The 15,900-nt window shown below is 35.3% G+C and overlaps 2 protein-coding genes across 3 annotated transcripts in view; both read right to left on the bottom strand.

The window, feature by feature from the left end:
- The window catches only part of LOC125241443 (neuronal calcium sensor 2), a 122,631-nt gene that overhangs the window by 51,052 nt on the left and 55,679 nt on the right, over positions 1 to 15,900 (bottom strand). The window lies entirely within an intron of this gene.
- The window catches only part of LOC125241441 (neurocalcin homolog), a 92,045-nt gene that overhangs the window by 67,502 nt on the left and 8,643 nt on the right, over positions 1 to 15,900 (bottom strand). The gene's annotated exons all lie outside the window — the stretch shown is intronic.

Raw genomic sequence — 15,900 nt, 5'->3', positions numbered from 1 at the left:
AGTTTTTCTACTCCTGTGCTGTAACCCTACATAAAAGATGTCAAGTCTATCTAGTCTATACCCTGAAAACATTTTGTAGCAGTGTACGTTATAGCTGTTAAAGTTCTGTAATAGATTACTACCAAATTAACAAACCACTCACTCCACCTTGGAAAATTAAAATATTGTATTTTTTACTTTTAAATTGATAGCTACAATGTCTGCTCTTTTTCCATGTTCCAGGTTGCAGTAATGTTCGGGATCATGGGCACTTGTAGGAGACAGGAGCTTCATATGTTAGAAATTGAGCACGTCCTTGATGCTGACAATACACTTCTAGTAAACATAATAATGAATACAAAAAATCGCATAGATCGTTCAATATTACAGGAAAATATTAAATATTACAAATTGGTAAAAAATATATGGACCTTCGGTCTAATCCTTGTCTAAGCCAAAATGTGTGGCGCAAAACATAGGAATTAATACTTTTGGCCAGATGGGCAAAACCATGGCACTGGCATCTTATCTCAAGCTTCTGAACTAGGAGCTTTTACGGACTTTATACGGGCCATTGCTTCCGGAGAACTTCAGCAACACTCTTAGTTGATGCAGGTGGCAATATCATGGATTTAAAAAATATAATAAACTTATTATGACATGGTGTTGCTGGAAACCTTTCCATCATCCCTCAGTTACATGTATGGGGGCCCCACAGCAGTGGCAAAATCGTCAATACAAAACAAGAAAAACATGACGAAACTATAAGTATCAAATCTGCTGATGAATTCAATCGAAAATACACAGCCACAGAACGCAACCACAACTTACATACCTGAAACTGAACCAGTAACTGTTATTCCAGCACCTGAATGCCATCAACGATATAATACATCACCCCGACACCATTAGAGCCTAGCTAATGAAAGTTGAACCTAGTATTATTCTAAACAGCAAATCCAGGGTTGCTTCATGTCATCGATTGTCATCTGTAAGCGTGACTGTCACTTTAACGAATTTCGGTAAAGTTAACAGCGTAATCTATAAATAATAAATAATAATGAATGAAACCATAAAAAGTAGTAAGAAAGTGCTGAATATAAGTTAGAAATAATGTGTTGCCAGCTCCATGTTTTTTTTCCCACGATTTTGCGGGTTCAACTTACATTAGTACTCTACCGACAGAAACAGATCAAGCTCAAACTCCATCGTTATATCAAATTTCGGATATCAGAATTTTGTTGCCACACCAAGCCACACTGCCGCATAAAGAAGTGGTCAAACAATAACAATATCACACAATACCATTCAAAATCTGCATATGCACTTCCAGTAAAAATTGTAGTTCTTCATTTTTAGGGTTCCGTAGTCAACTAGGAACCCTTATAGTTTCGCCATGTCTGTCTGTCTGTCCGTCCGTCCGTCCGTCCGCGGATAATCTCAGTAACCGTTAGTACTAGAAAGCTGAAATTTGGTACCAATATGTATATCAATCACGCCAACAAAGTGCAAAAATAAAAACCGGCCAAGTGCGAGTCGGACTCGCCCACAGAGGGTTCCGTACCAACAAAACTTTTACGTTACTCACATAATTCTAAAGACTGGGCTAGGCTAGAAGTATAGGTTCTCTAATGAGCATAATTGTGTTTAGCGCCACCTCTCGACGAATTCGCGAACTAATTAGCACAGCTTGCGTGAGGTCTTTTATAATGTTAACCAAATTCAACATTTTTATTTTATTTTAAAGTAGGTGTTTTATGTAAAATTTCGTAGCTATAAATTTCAACACCCTTATTCATAAACGTACACTAAAGTATCCAGCCGATAAAGTTCGTTTTCCCCTCACTAGTTCGGAAACACATGTTTTGTCCTTTAATACCAGCGGGTAAAAACGCATTTTATCCACTAGTGAGTAAAGTAATTTGACCTTGAATAAAGTCAAATTAACTGCATTAAAATTGATAAAAGTAGGTGAATCTAGTAATAAAGATGATTTACCACCTGTGGAACTACTGGAAGTAGTGATAAACGCATTTTTTGCGTTGTAGTTTCCTCGCTATAGTGAGGGGAAAAGTTTTGTGTTACACTCGGTGCAAATGTATTTTACTTCTCGTGTATTAAAAACACTCGCAAGTTCAGGATTCTATTCTCGAACCACTCGCTTCGCTCGTGGTTCAACTATAGAATCCTTTCACTTGCTCGTTTTTCAATTCCACACTCGGCGTTAAAATACAACTTTGCCCCCTTGTATAACAAATAACTATTGTCCCTTTCTATCACACCAATACGTCGGAAAGGGACAAACGAAATTTATCGGCTTGATAACTTTAGTGTACGTTTATGAATAACGGGGTAAGTAAGTATGGTAAACATCAGAAAGGGTGAGTAAAACAATCTGAAAGGTTCTAAGTTTTACTTAAAGGTTTTTTTAATCTAATCCAAATTTGGTTATGGTAGCTGAAAAAGTATACAGAATAGTATAACGCAAGTTTCTAGCGGGAAATTACTAAATAAATATTATTTAGTAAATACATTATCTATTGTTGTATTTAGGATTTACCGAACCAACGTCGGTGTAAGTCCAAAGAGAACAATATTTATGTGTGTGTGTGGATTGAGTGAGCACCTTCCGAAAATAAAAAAAAATATGCTGATCATTTAGTAAAAGTTCTAAAACAATTGTAAAACGAATCTCTGAATTTGTAAAAAGATAAATCAAAAGATACAGCCATTAACATGTGCTCACTCAGTTCTCACAAACTACCAACGAAAACAGTGAATATATTCATTTAACATATAATATTTATATACTAACATTTAGTAAAAAATAGGCCAACCTACCTCTATAAATATTAGATCACCTAGTGACGTATTAAATTTTTTACAAATAGTTTCTTATGCTCACTCAATCCACACACTTTTGAAAAGCCGAATTTTGATGAAAAACATAAGATTTAGACCGCTATTATATGTGTATAGTTTAGTAAAAGTGAAATGGGAATTTGTAAAATACAAAACGAACCACTAACGTGTCAGGTTTTTTTATAATAAATTTTTGTAAGTGCTCACTCAGTCCACACGTTTTGAGAAAGTTAAAAATGTAAATATCTTACGATTTGTAGCACCTAAGACACTCGAAAGTACTTCAACATTTAGTAAAAATTTTTACTAAATATCCACCATCTAATATTTTATATTCGTTGTCTGGTTTTAAAGATATTCAGACATAACTTTTCTCATACAAATGTATCAAGTAGGGTGACTACACTATGTCGGCTCCTGATTTTCCCCACCTTCCCATTGTCATATTGAGATTGGGGAGTTTCGTTCGTTCAATTTTGATAATATTAAACTAATACCATATTAATTATCCATCTGCAAACTGTTTTTAGGTTATGTTCTTGGCCTAGTGATGATGTGTATTGTGTAATTTTTATCGACGTCAGGATAATAACCATATCGACATGCATGCATTAAAAAGGACATGAATGATAATTGGTAAGAAACAAAGAATATAATACTTCACTAGTAAGAAACCAGAACCTGGTAATCTAACCGCGCTAACAGATGAGCGTACCGGATTTGTAAGTGGGAGCGAGAAATAGTTATTCTTTTCTCCCTCCCACTTACAAATCCGGTAAACTATTATCAAAATTGAACGAAACTCCCCAATCTCAATATGACAATGGGAAGGTGGGGAAAATCAGGAGCCGACATAGTGTGGTCACCCTACTTGATACATTTGTATGAGAAAAGTTATGTCTGAATATCTTTAAAACCAGACAACGAATATAAAATATTAGATGGTGGATATTTAGTAAAAATTTTTACTAAATGTTGAAGTACTTTCGAGTGTCTTAGGTGCTACAAATCGTAAGATATTTACATTTTTAACTTTCTCAAAACGTGTGGACTGAGTGAGCACTTACAAAAATTTATTATAAAAAAACCTGACACGTTAGTGGTTCGTTTTGTATTTTACAAATTCCCATTTCACTTTTACTAAACTATACACATATAATAGCGGTCTAAATCTTATGTTTTTCATCAAAATTCGGCTTTTCAAAAGTGTGTGGATTGAGTGAGCATAAGAAACTATTTGTAAAAAATTTAATACGTCACTAGGTGATCTAATATTTATAGAGGTAGGTTGGCCTATTTTTTACTAAATGTTAGTATATAAATATTATATGTTAAATGAATATATTCACTGTTTTCGTTGGTAGTTTGTGAGAACTGAGTGAGCACATATTAATGGCTGTATCTTTTGATTTATCTTTTTACAAATTCAGAGATTCGTTTTACAATTGTTTTAGAACTTTTACTAAATGATCAGCATATTTTTTTTTATTTTCGGAAGGTGCTCACTCAATCCACACACACACATATTTATTAACATTTCGCTATTACCAATTGGCAGCTGGGATTTTTCAAGAGATTTTGGCGAACTTCGGTCCTTTACAGTAACATAATAAACTTACCCAAAAAATTAATAGTTGATAACTGATGCAACTAGCTACAGTAAAATTATTTTTTATCATGATTAACGGATTATCGATTAACTTTAACTTCCGTTAAATTTGTTGAAATGTATCGCTTTAACGATTAACGAAGTTAACTTTTATAGTAACGGATTAGCGATTATCGAAGTTAACTATTTGATTAACGGTGCCCAGCTATGAGTATAATTAATACACTTAATTGTAAAAATGTAATGTATACGGATTAATGAATTTAATATAGATAAGTAATTATTGATATATGGCAAAACGAAGGAAATTGTTTACACCTCCGCAAATAAGTATCTAATGATAATTTTTAACCGACTTCAAAAAAGGAGGAGGTTCTCAATTCGACTGAATGTTTTTTTTTTTTTAATTTACCATGTTACTTCACGTACTAAATAAGTACCTAGTTATTTTAAAAACCCTAAAAATGTCTATTGAGTTTCTGCCACAGACCACCATGTGGTTTCTGCATATATTGCAGAGACATTGCAGAGAGCGCACGCGGACACCGGCGCGGCGCCAGTGGACGCGTCTGTGTGCGTGAGCTAGGTATGCATACAACTACAACTGCTGTAGGCACCGCCCCCCTCAGTAGATCGATGCGATAACATCGATTTAAACTTCCCTAGCCTCGTGGCGCCCACCATACAAAATTTTTGCTAGGGAATTTTGATTCTTATTGTACTTGAGATTGAATTCAATTTCAGTTATTCGAAACATTTTAGAAACAAAAGAAATTATATTTTATTTGTTTACATGAGAGTTAAAATTCCATTGAAACCATTATGTACTTTAGAAAGTACATTCGGCGCCACGAGGCTAGAGTAGATATCTACACTGTCACCTACAGTCCGATCGCTTAGTTGCAAATGTGTGCGTCTAGTTGACAAACGAAAACTTCGCAATGTAGTAAAAACTACTTTCATTTTTTTACAAAAACAACGTTATTTCTTAGTAATTAAAGTTCAATTTCAAATGCAAGCAATTGGCGTGCACACTTACGCCGTGTCTTGCGTGGGCGACGGTCGCGCGACCGTCGCCGTCACGTCTCATCGCATCGTCTACTTCCATATCGATAAGGTTTGATTTCGTATGCGTCGCATCGCCGTCGCGCGACCGTCGCCCACGCAAGCCATCGGCTTATCAGTCGCGGTCGTCAGACGCGTCCCATAATTTGTTTCAAGCTTTATACACAAGTTTTCCTTTCAATAGCAATAGCTAACGTAACGCTTGGCTTGAGTAATAAAAACTGTATAGTTAAATTAATAAAATATGTATAAGTAGGATATTGAAATCTTCTTTCTTCGTTGAGCCATCACAGCTAACTTTAACTTACAAACGGTCTTAAGCACCTGCACTTCTGAAGGCGCTTAAGTCATTTATGCTAATAAAAAAAAACCACAACGTTCTATGAACATTGGTCAAGTGCGAGTCGGTTTTCGACTTTTCCATACAAAGAACTCATGAGCGCCTGAACGACTATAATGGCAAAGTTAACGTTTCGCACTTTCAAGACTTTACGTATATATCTCGGAAACGATAAGAGATAGAGCAAAATGGACTTCAGATTTGGGCCTTCGGTGGCACAAATTCTATGTTTTCGTCAACAGACACCTTTTTTTGGACCGATTTGAATAAAATTTTGCTCAGTCAATTTATAAACGGTCTTAAGCGCCTCCTTTTTAGTAGGAACTTAAGTCATTTTGTATAAATGAAAAAAAAATTGAACAAGTTCTAAAAAGAAAAAGACAGAAATGAATTTCTTTATACCTGTCCAACTCGCTTAGACAATTTTAAGACGTTTAGTAACTACTTGCAGCGGCAGTGAGTGAAATTCGTAATCTGAGTTTTTTTCTCTTAAATCCGACTTACGCTTGACTGTAGATTTCTAATAGGTTTTCCTGTAATCTACAGGGAGAGGGCTATCTCGTGTATTTTTTTGAAAATTTTACGCTTAGTAGTTTCGGAGATAAGGGGGGGGGAATGGTAATTTTTTGCTTATTTTCTTAAATTACTTCTAAATTACCAAAACAAAAAATATAAAAAAAATATATTTCAGATGCTGATAAAATGCTCTTTCATTTGATATGTAACACAATATAGTTTTAATAACTTTGATTTTTAATTTTCAATTTTACCCCCCCAAAAGTGACCCCTGTGATTAAATTTCATTTAATTAAATTACATGTCCGTCTTTGGGCCACAGGTTTACATACGTGTGCCAAATTTCAAGTAAATCGGTGCAGTAGTTTCGGAGAAATCGGCTGTGACAGAGGGACAGACAGACACGCGAGTGATCCTATAAGGGTTCCGTTTTTCCTCTTTGAGGTACGGAACCCTAAAAATGGAAAAATATGTTTTATTAGGGTAAAGATATCAGCCCCCACTTTACATGTAGGGGGGGTCTACATGTAAAGTGGGGCTGATATTTTTTTTCGTTCCAACCCCGACGTGTGATATATTGTTGGATAGGTATTTAAAAATGAATAAGGGTTTACTAAGATCGTTTTTTGATAATATTAATATTTTCGGGAATAATCGCTCCTAAATGAAAAAAAAGTGCGTCCCCCCCTCTAACTTTTGAACCATGTTTAAAAAATATGAAAAAAATCACAAAAGTAGAACTTTATAAGTACTTTCTAAGAAAATTGTTTTGAACTTGATAGGTTCAGTAGTTTTTGAGAAAAATACGGAAAACTACGGAACCCTACACTGAGCGTGGTCCGACACGCTCTTGGCCGGTTTTTTTTTATGAATAAAATCATTTTACTTTGTTTTACGAGGATTTAAATAATCCTAATAGCATGTAAAAACATTTCTCAAATACTCAGTTATTTGTGTTTTTTATTTCTCCATCAAAAGTCTGTAACTCAAACTATTCAAAATAGGTCGGTGGTCCACTAGATGACTAAAAGTAGGTTTTTGCTGAATTTATAATTTTCTTTCAAAGTAACGTGCGTGGTCGTAGAAAAAGTATTGTATATGCAACTGTGTTTAACTGAGTCAAAAAATACTTGCGGGTGTGCTTCTCTATTAACAATATTCGGCTTCGTCTCAAATTGTTACCCACGCTACTCGCCTTTTTTAACCTCTTAACATAAGTGCATATTTTTATCAAATGAAAGTGCATTACATAGTAATGTTTGTGATATAATCTGAAAAAGGCTATTGGGAAACTACATCAGAAAAAAGATCAAAGATTCTAATGAATGTATCTAATTATCTACTTAATCTTCATCAACACCACAGCACGCCAATTGGCGAGTGCTATTTCTAATACGAAGATTGTTGCCTTATTGTTGCATATAAATTATATAGAACTGAGTGTGCGATCTATATTATTTTTATTTACAGTTTTAATAATCCGACTTCTTTATTTATATTGCGAAGGTATTCTACATTTTAATAAACATAACACATCAGGTGTTTTCAGTTCCAATTTTAGGTCGGAGCATTAAATATAGAATGCATAAGCTTTTCAAAATCGATAAATGTGTAGGTGTTAGCGTGGCCAAGCACCTACTGATACAACTAGTGTACTTAGTTTCTATTAAATCGGTACTCCCACGCGTTATGAGGTACAATCATAAGAACGTGGCCGGCGATTATTTGTTCGCGAGGCATAGACAGTTCGCGTAAATAGCATCTCTTGCCAAATCTATGTTAGTGAACTTTACATTTGGCACTCGATAGTGTGTCTGCGCTGTTACGTTAAAAATATGCGGCGTCATGAGCGAGTCACAGCGACTGTCCACGTCCGAGAGGGCTGGCCGCTATCCAGGGTACACACACACAGCGGCGACTGACCGGACTTCAATCAGATCGCTTCCTTGTTCACCAGAGGGGAAGGGAACCACTTCAAATCTTTAATTTTAATCACTATGGCAGGCCCCTTATGGAACTAGCCAATTAAGGTTGCTAAATGAATTCCGAACACGGCTTATGGGTTCGTCGAATGAGTCGAGTGACGCACTGGCGGTGTAAGCTAATGTGGAACATTAAACATCGCCATGTTGATATGTAAACCCAACGCACGATCCCGAAAGGACGATAGGCGTGAGTGGGCACTAAGTGCCTGGTTGACTGTAATTAATTCGTTCATTAACATACACGCCCGAATTACATAAAACAAGTTAAAAAGAAACACACCCATGTGACAATAGTTATTTGTTATACAAGGGGGCAAAGTTGTATTTTAACGCCGAGTGTGGAATTGAAAAACGAGCAAGTGAAAGGATTCTATAGTTGAACCACGAGCGAAGCGAGTGGTTCGAGAATAGAACCCTGAACTTGCGAGTTTTTTGACACACGAGAAGTAAAATACATTTGCACCCGAGTGTAACACAAAACAATGTGTGAACAACGATATGAGAGTGAAAGGTATTAGTATGGAAATGACGGCTGATAGAGAGAAATGGAGGAAGATGATCTGCTGCGCCGACCCCAAATAATGGGAAAAGGGCAAGGGAATGATGATGATATAGCGAGGAAACTACAACGCAAAAAATGCGTTTATCACTGCTTCCAGTAGTTCCACAGGTGGTAAATCATTATAATTACCAGATTCACCTACTTTTATCAATTTTAAAGCAGTTAATTTGATTTTATTCAAGGTCAAATTACTTTACCGTTTGCGTTGCGTTTTTACCCGCTGGTATTAAAGGACAAAACGCGTGTTTCTGAGCTAGTGAGGGGAAAATCATTTTACATATTAAGTATTTAGTATCTCTACATCAGCCTCGTCAACGGCAAACGGCAACCCAACGTCACTGTTCATCGTATAGTCGTATACCTACAAAAAAAACAAGTATCAAGTTTTTCCACGACAACATTAGGATAATGATAGCTAAATTAGACAATGTGTAATGCAAATATTTTGTGACGACTACGTAAATATTAGGTCATGTAATGATAATTCAGATATTACGTCCATATTATCAAAGACACATATAACTCCGTATAGTCTATAAATAAAGTCTTAGAAAAAAACGTACCTCGGAACCGTCAAGAAAAATGTAAGGTCGTAGATGGTGCCTATACCTTTGGGTTATTCTCGGCTAGATGGCGCTAATATTAATGTTCGACAATTTTATCACATAATCAAGTTAACAATATGGGCCAGGGCGAAGTATGTGTATTTGTGTTGTTTTGACAGATGTCTTTCCATATAAATTTTGGCATTTTAAATTATGAGTTGTTTTTGTTATATTTTAAATAATCGAATTTTAATTTAATTTATAAGCAAATTAATGACATTAAATCCATTGAGAATCAGAACTATGTGAACGAAAATGATCAACTGAAGATTATTAAGTGTTATCACAAAATATAAGACTACCCCTCCCCTTTTTCGATCTCTAACCTCCCCTTAATCATGGGACGTAATTAATGGATGCACCCTGACATGTAATATTAAAATGTCACGCTAAAAATACAAGAGTCTAGAATAAGAACCACCTATTGTACGGATGGGTGAACTCTCTTTTACGAGTAGCGATAGTCTGCAACGCAACAAGCTTCAACTTTAGCTAGACTTACTTCTCGTATAATCCTAGAATAGGTACCTACGCAATATTTGCTTTTGCCCCATACATATTACTCAGTATAATACGTAGAACACACGGCCTTTCTTTATATTTTCATACAATTAAGTCTAATTTATTTCGTTTCGTTACGTTCACTTAATATGAGGTTAAAATTCGTTGGCAGTACTTCAAAATTTCATAAACAAGTCAGCTGACAGATAGGTATTCTCAAAATCGAATTACTATTGAGTAGTACAATACGCGAATAATGCTATAACAAAAGTTATACAAAGTCAGTGAGCGTATATGCAAGATAATCGTAATTCGTAAGCGGGAAACTATAATTTCCGCAAAATATAATTGTAACTGACGTAACTGATGTCATACCGGCCGTACCATGTGTCTGCAGCCATACGTAACACCTATTTCATGACATCACACCCGGGTTTATTTTTAGGGATCGCTCAGCCTCAAAATAATTCACAACGACACGGCGGATCCGCGCGCACGGCTTACTCGATCACCGGACCAGAAATAAAGTTGCAAGTTTCAAGTCTAATCATATAAATGTTTACAGAGATGAGATGATATATGATAAATGTAAGCCTTATACGGGCGACAAATTAAACCAGACATAGCATTTATTAGTGTTATCATTAAGAAGTATTTTTGAGTTATTAATAATTTTCACTATAATATAATACATTTCTGAATCAATTTTCAGTAGCAATGTACTGTAAACATGGTTGCGATGACAGTCAATGACAACTTTACTGTCAACGAGCGTTTAACGAGAACGTGATTACATTACATTGAAGGCCAAATTATTTTGTATGGACAACATTTTTATTTAAATTTTAAGTAAAAGTTATCTAATTAGGTACATTTCTTAAGTCCTATACTGACCACCGTCAAGAAATTCGCCCACTTTACACGCTGTATTTTTTATTTAAAATACCTACGTCTGAGTATTTTCACGTAAAAAGTTCTGCACGAAAATAATTGAATATAACAGCGTATTCCTGATCACATTGGAAGACTAAAATGTCATAAAAACTTTTCTAGATTTCGCCTACTTTCAGAGTTATTAGTATTAAAAAAAATACAATTACCTACTTAGTACTTATTATTCCTCAGCACAAAACACTCTTTTGATGGCGATGATGCCTTATCGGGCATAATCTAACTATCCTCGTTGATAGATATCAAATAGTTACAAGTGACTCATTACTATTTTTTTTTATTTAAATTACACAATTGTTTTAAGTGCCATTTTACGAATAACATTTACATTTTATGTGAAAATACATCCAAAAATGACACAAAAAAATTTTTTTGGCGAATTTTGCTTCGTAATTTAGAATAGAATAGAATAAACATTTATTCGTGAAGACAGGCAAAACAAAATACACATAATAACAACAAGACAGAAAGGAATGAAGTGCCACGAAATGGCCTCATCTCAGCGTGTTGCTGGTGACTTCCAGCGCTGATCTTCCGATGAGACCATCAAGTGAGAAAGATTCACGGAGGGTAACAGACAGAAGAAATACAAATCAATTACAAGAACGTGGTCAAACAGTTAAGAAAGTGAAAACGAAGCGGCTTTAGTAACCGACAGTCAAAACAGTGGATCTTTTTTGACTAGTCTTCCCCAAAGAAACCAAAAACGGTCACATCAGTCGGAAAAGTAGTGGCTACCATTTTTTTGGGAATAATTTTTTCGATGATTAGAAGGGAAAATCTCTAAGTCTAAAGGGAGTTATTTGACCGGTCCGATACGAAACTAAAGGAAACACGGCGTTATTTGACAAAGAAGAAAGTGTTGTTCCACCACGACAAGGCACCAGCACATTCTTCCAGGATTGTCCCTGGCGAACTGATCCAACTTCGGTATGAATAACCACACCCACCTTACTCGTTTTATTCGTCTGGTCTGGCTTTCTGCAATTTTTTTCTTTTCACGGGGTAAAGAAATTTAGGCCAAACGAGAAGGTTATTATCATCATCATCATCACCCAGACAGAAGCGTATTTTGGAGAATCCTTCTTTTTGGAGGGGTTATAGAAGTGGCAGAGAATAATAAAATTAAATTAACTTCCCTCGTAGAACAATAACAAAACCAATATTAAACTTTTTCTTATACTTTTTTTTAATAATATGTGTTGCAATGTTTTTTTTATTATCAATCGCAAATTTCTGAAACTAGGCAAATTGCAGAAAAATGTATATGACTTAAATGTTCCTCTGATATTTTATGATTATTATAGTAACCTACATAAGTAATAAACACACAAAAGAAAATTTTTAATGTGAAGTTCTGTTTAAAACTAATCGTGTTCAGTAGATCCAAATGAGTGGTACAAATGAGTAACCATGTACACGTAACGTAAGGTACAAAGCACATAAAATAAGTCATGAATAATGGTTACGCGATTACGACTTGCTATTGTTAATCGGGCTAATATTTATATTCAACAGTTGTCCTGAAAGAAGACCTAATCATCTTCTACAGGATTGTATCTCTTGTTAATTGTTTTGTGGATTTCTTCATATGCTAAACGATGTGCTAACTAGGTTTCTAATTGTGATGGATCCTGGAATAGTAGTATGGCCACTACGTAATTTAAATTGTGTAAATACCTACCTACAAAAACTTTGAGATATATGACAACATATTTAGAAATCACCTTAATACTCCAATTCTATAAACAATTAGGTACTTTCGCTGCGTACATTTCATTTCGTACATGCATTTCATGAGAGTCAGATATGACAAGCAAGATTAATCAAAGATACTATTTCAATGTAGGTGTAATAAAAGGAAACCACAAGGGCCGCGGTTTAGTGAATTTAATACTCGTGAAGTATTGAGAGTATTGAGGCAGTTTTGCGACTTGCGATTTGTGATAAATATCGTGAAGTTACAATGAACTAAGCGTGGTTTCTAAATAAGCTTTTTAGAAACAGTAAGGGCCACTTGTACCAACGAAAATAGAGGATTAACCCACCATTTTAGATGGAATTTGACAGATGACAGCCCACTGGTGGTTGTGGTTGGTGCAAGTGGGCCTAAGTCGCCACGAGGATCCCGATAAACCGTCATATTTATGCGTGTTATTTCAATATCAAATTGAATTAGTGTGATAGATACCAAGGGAATGCGATTGAATTTACGCCGTCTAATTAATATTATATATGTTCCATTGTGGCAGTGCAAAAAGTATAATATAGAAGTAGAAACCAAAAAATACAGAAACAAAAGCTAAATTCGCATGGCGTTACGCAAACAGGAAACATCACAGAACTTAATTTAGATAGAAGAAACAAATTCATATATTTGTATAGGGGCCGAGCGTGTCAAATTTTGTACTGAAGTTGATTCTTGCCTGTAATTTTAAATATGTCTCAGGCCCTTGAGTGTTCATAATTTTTGTGTTGTATCAATTAAATATCACGTAACGAGGCATTTTCAATGTTTATATTGACTTCAACTTACAAAAAATTACGCCCGAAAGCTGCAAGCTGCGATCAAAGACGGACAACTCAGTGGATTTCACTGAGTTCATTTGACACGCTAAGTAGATACATTTGCTTGATCTATGGTATATATGACATCTATGGGAAACATCCTATACAGTGTGCAGATGCTCCCATGAAACAGTTTCTCCAATGAGTGGCATGGAATGCAGCATAATAATTTAGTAAATAAATAACACTCCGTAAATATATAATGTACAAGAGTGGGTCTTTTATTTTCTTAGATGGCACAAACATAGGGGAAAATAAAAATAAATTAAAATAGCATATTTGGATTGACACAATGGAACTACTTACAAAAATGTTTTGTAAATAATTTTGGCCAGATTTTTTTGTCAAATACCCCTATGTGGCACAGTCACAAAAAGGTGCCATTTAGTAATGAATTAGTGCAGTTTTTTTTTGAAAATTTTATGTTGCATTTTTAGCATCTGGATTTCAGTGGAAGTTTTTGTATTTTGTACGGAGTAGTTAGAGTTAAAAAGGTTTAACTTATTAGGTTTTTTTGTTCATTTATTTTCTTTTACCTTCAGCATGCTATAACGATGCCAATAATGGCCATTTTTCGCCATACAAGAGTGACCCACCCTAATGTACACCTCTCATTGCCCCCATTCAAAGCGACCGTTTTCCTACCGTATTTAGTATTATCCTATCGCAAGCAACGCTAACGCTATACATCGATCCAAAAATATATTTTTCATCAGAGTTAACATCACGTGAAATGAAGTCTGCATTTCTGAGCTGCAATATGGAACATTCTACTGTTACATAGAATATTCCTGTTGTACTAGCGAAAGTTTTGACTCTCATGTTCACTTGTTCAGTGTAGCTTCATTACGAGGTACGGTCGGAGGCAATTAAGCAGTGTCTGTAATTTTAGACGTAGCTCTAGGAAGGCTGTTCTGAAAGTTTCTAGCTGCTCTGGCTATATTAACGAAATTTCAAGTAGTTTATGTACTTGACTATGTTTATACCTTCTTGTACCCTTGCTGTAATGCTTGTCAAAACATCACGTTCGAAAAACAGAGAGATCAAACGTTGTTTACAGTATTTTATGGAAACAATCAAGTTTGTTCTTGAAGTCGCATTGACAGGGTTCGTGGAGCATTCTATACTTGAACGGGAGAATATTCAATACAATATTTAATAAGAATAAACATTTTAAATAGCTGCAAAATATTATATACCTCGTGTGTTCATAAGTTTTGAGACGAATTTAAAAAGTAGAATTTGAAATAAGAACATGCCCGCAGCTTGCATCCAGTGTTTCAGTGGAACGACTCCGTCGTAATCCGTGCCGCACACAGAAGAAAATGGCTCTTCAAACTAATATTTCACGTATATCGGTAAACAGAATTCTTAAGAGGATACGGTAGTGAAAATGCTAAAATGGAAAGGAGCCCCCCTTTCAACTTGGGAATTTTAGTTAAATATACAAGTGTTATTAACTAGATTTATCGAAAAAAAATTGTCCATTAAGAACAACTCAGTTAAAAGATATTTCAAAAAAATCTTTAAAATCGAGGTTCCGCTCTCGACTCTTTCCTCCTTCAAAACTTAATCAATCGGAACGAAATTTGAGAATCTGAATAACAATGAAATAATCTATGTCGGACCGTTTAGCTTTTTTGGTTAATTGTTACCAATCTTGAGTATCACACCTTTTTTTGCGCCACAATGAAAAAGGCCGATTTTGGAAATTTTTGATTGCCTCTAGAGTCTTTAAAAAGCAGAATATCAAAAAAATCAAAACGGTCCGACACAGATAAAAATAATAGCAATCTGTGTTGAAAAAATCATTGCTCTATCTTCAAAAACCAGGGAGGAAATAGTCGAGAGCGTTTGTATGGAGAATTGACCCCTACCGTATCGTCTTAAATATGATCTTAAAGTAAAGGCCTACAGTCGGAGAAAAGTTCATTATTTAAATGCCTTTGAAAAATGCGGCGTGTTCGATGTCGGATGCTGCTAAGGACACACGATCCTAAAAAAAATGTATTCACTGATGCAAAAATATTTACAGTTGAAGAAAAATTTAACAGACAAAATAACAAAATCTATGCAAAAAGCTCGAAGGACATCCCGGCTAACGTATGGTGGGGCGTTTCGTATGAAGGTGTTACTCCGCTACATTTCTGTCAACAGGGGGTCAAAGACAAGGCACAAAATTATCAGAATGACATACTAGAGAAAGTTGTAAAACCCTTATCTACCACACCACCTTATTCACTGGAAAAGACTGGATTTTCCAACAAGAGACAAATGCCCTTACTAGGATTTTTAAACGGGGGCAGACGCCACTAATCACTAATCTACCGGTCGTCGTCATAAAATAAGTACTACAA

This window comes from Leguminivora glycinivorella, chromosome Z, assembly GCF_023078275.1.
Source record: "Leguminivora glycinivorella isolate SPB_JAAS2020 chromosome Z, LegGlyc_1.1, whole genome shotgun sequence".
NCBI classification, from domain to species: Eukaryota; Metazoa; Arthropoda; class Insecta; order Lepidoptera; family Tortricidae; genus Leguminivora; species Leguminivora glycinivorella.
The sequence above is the reverse complement of the archived record's forward strand: the minus strand, read 5'-3'. Positions and strand labels throughout refer to the sequence as shown.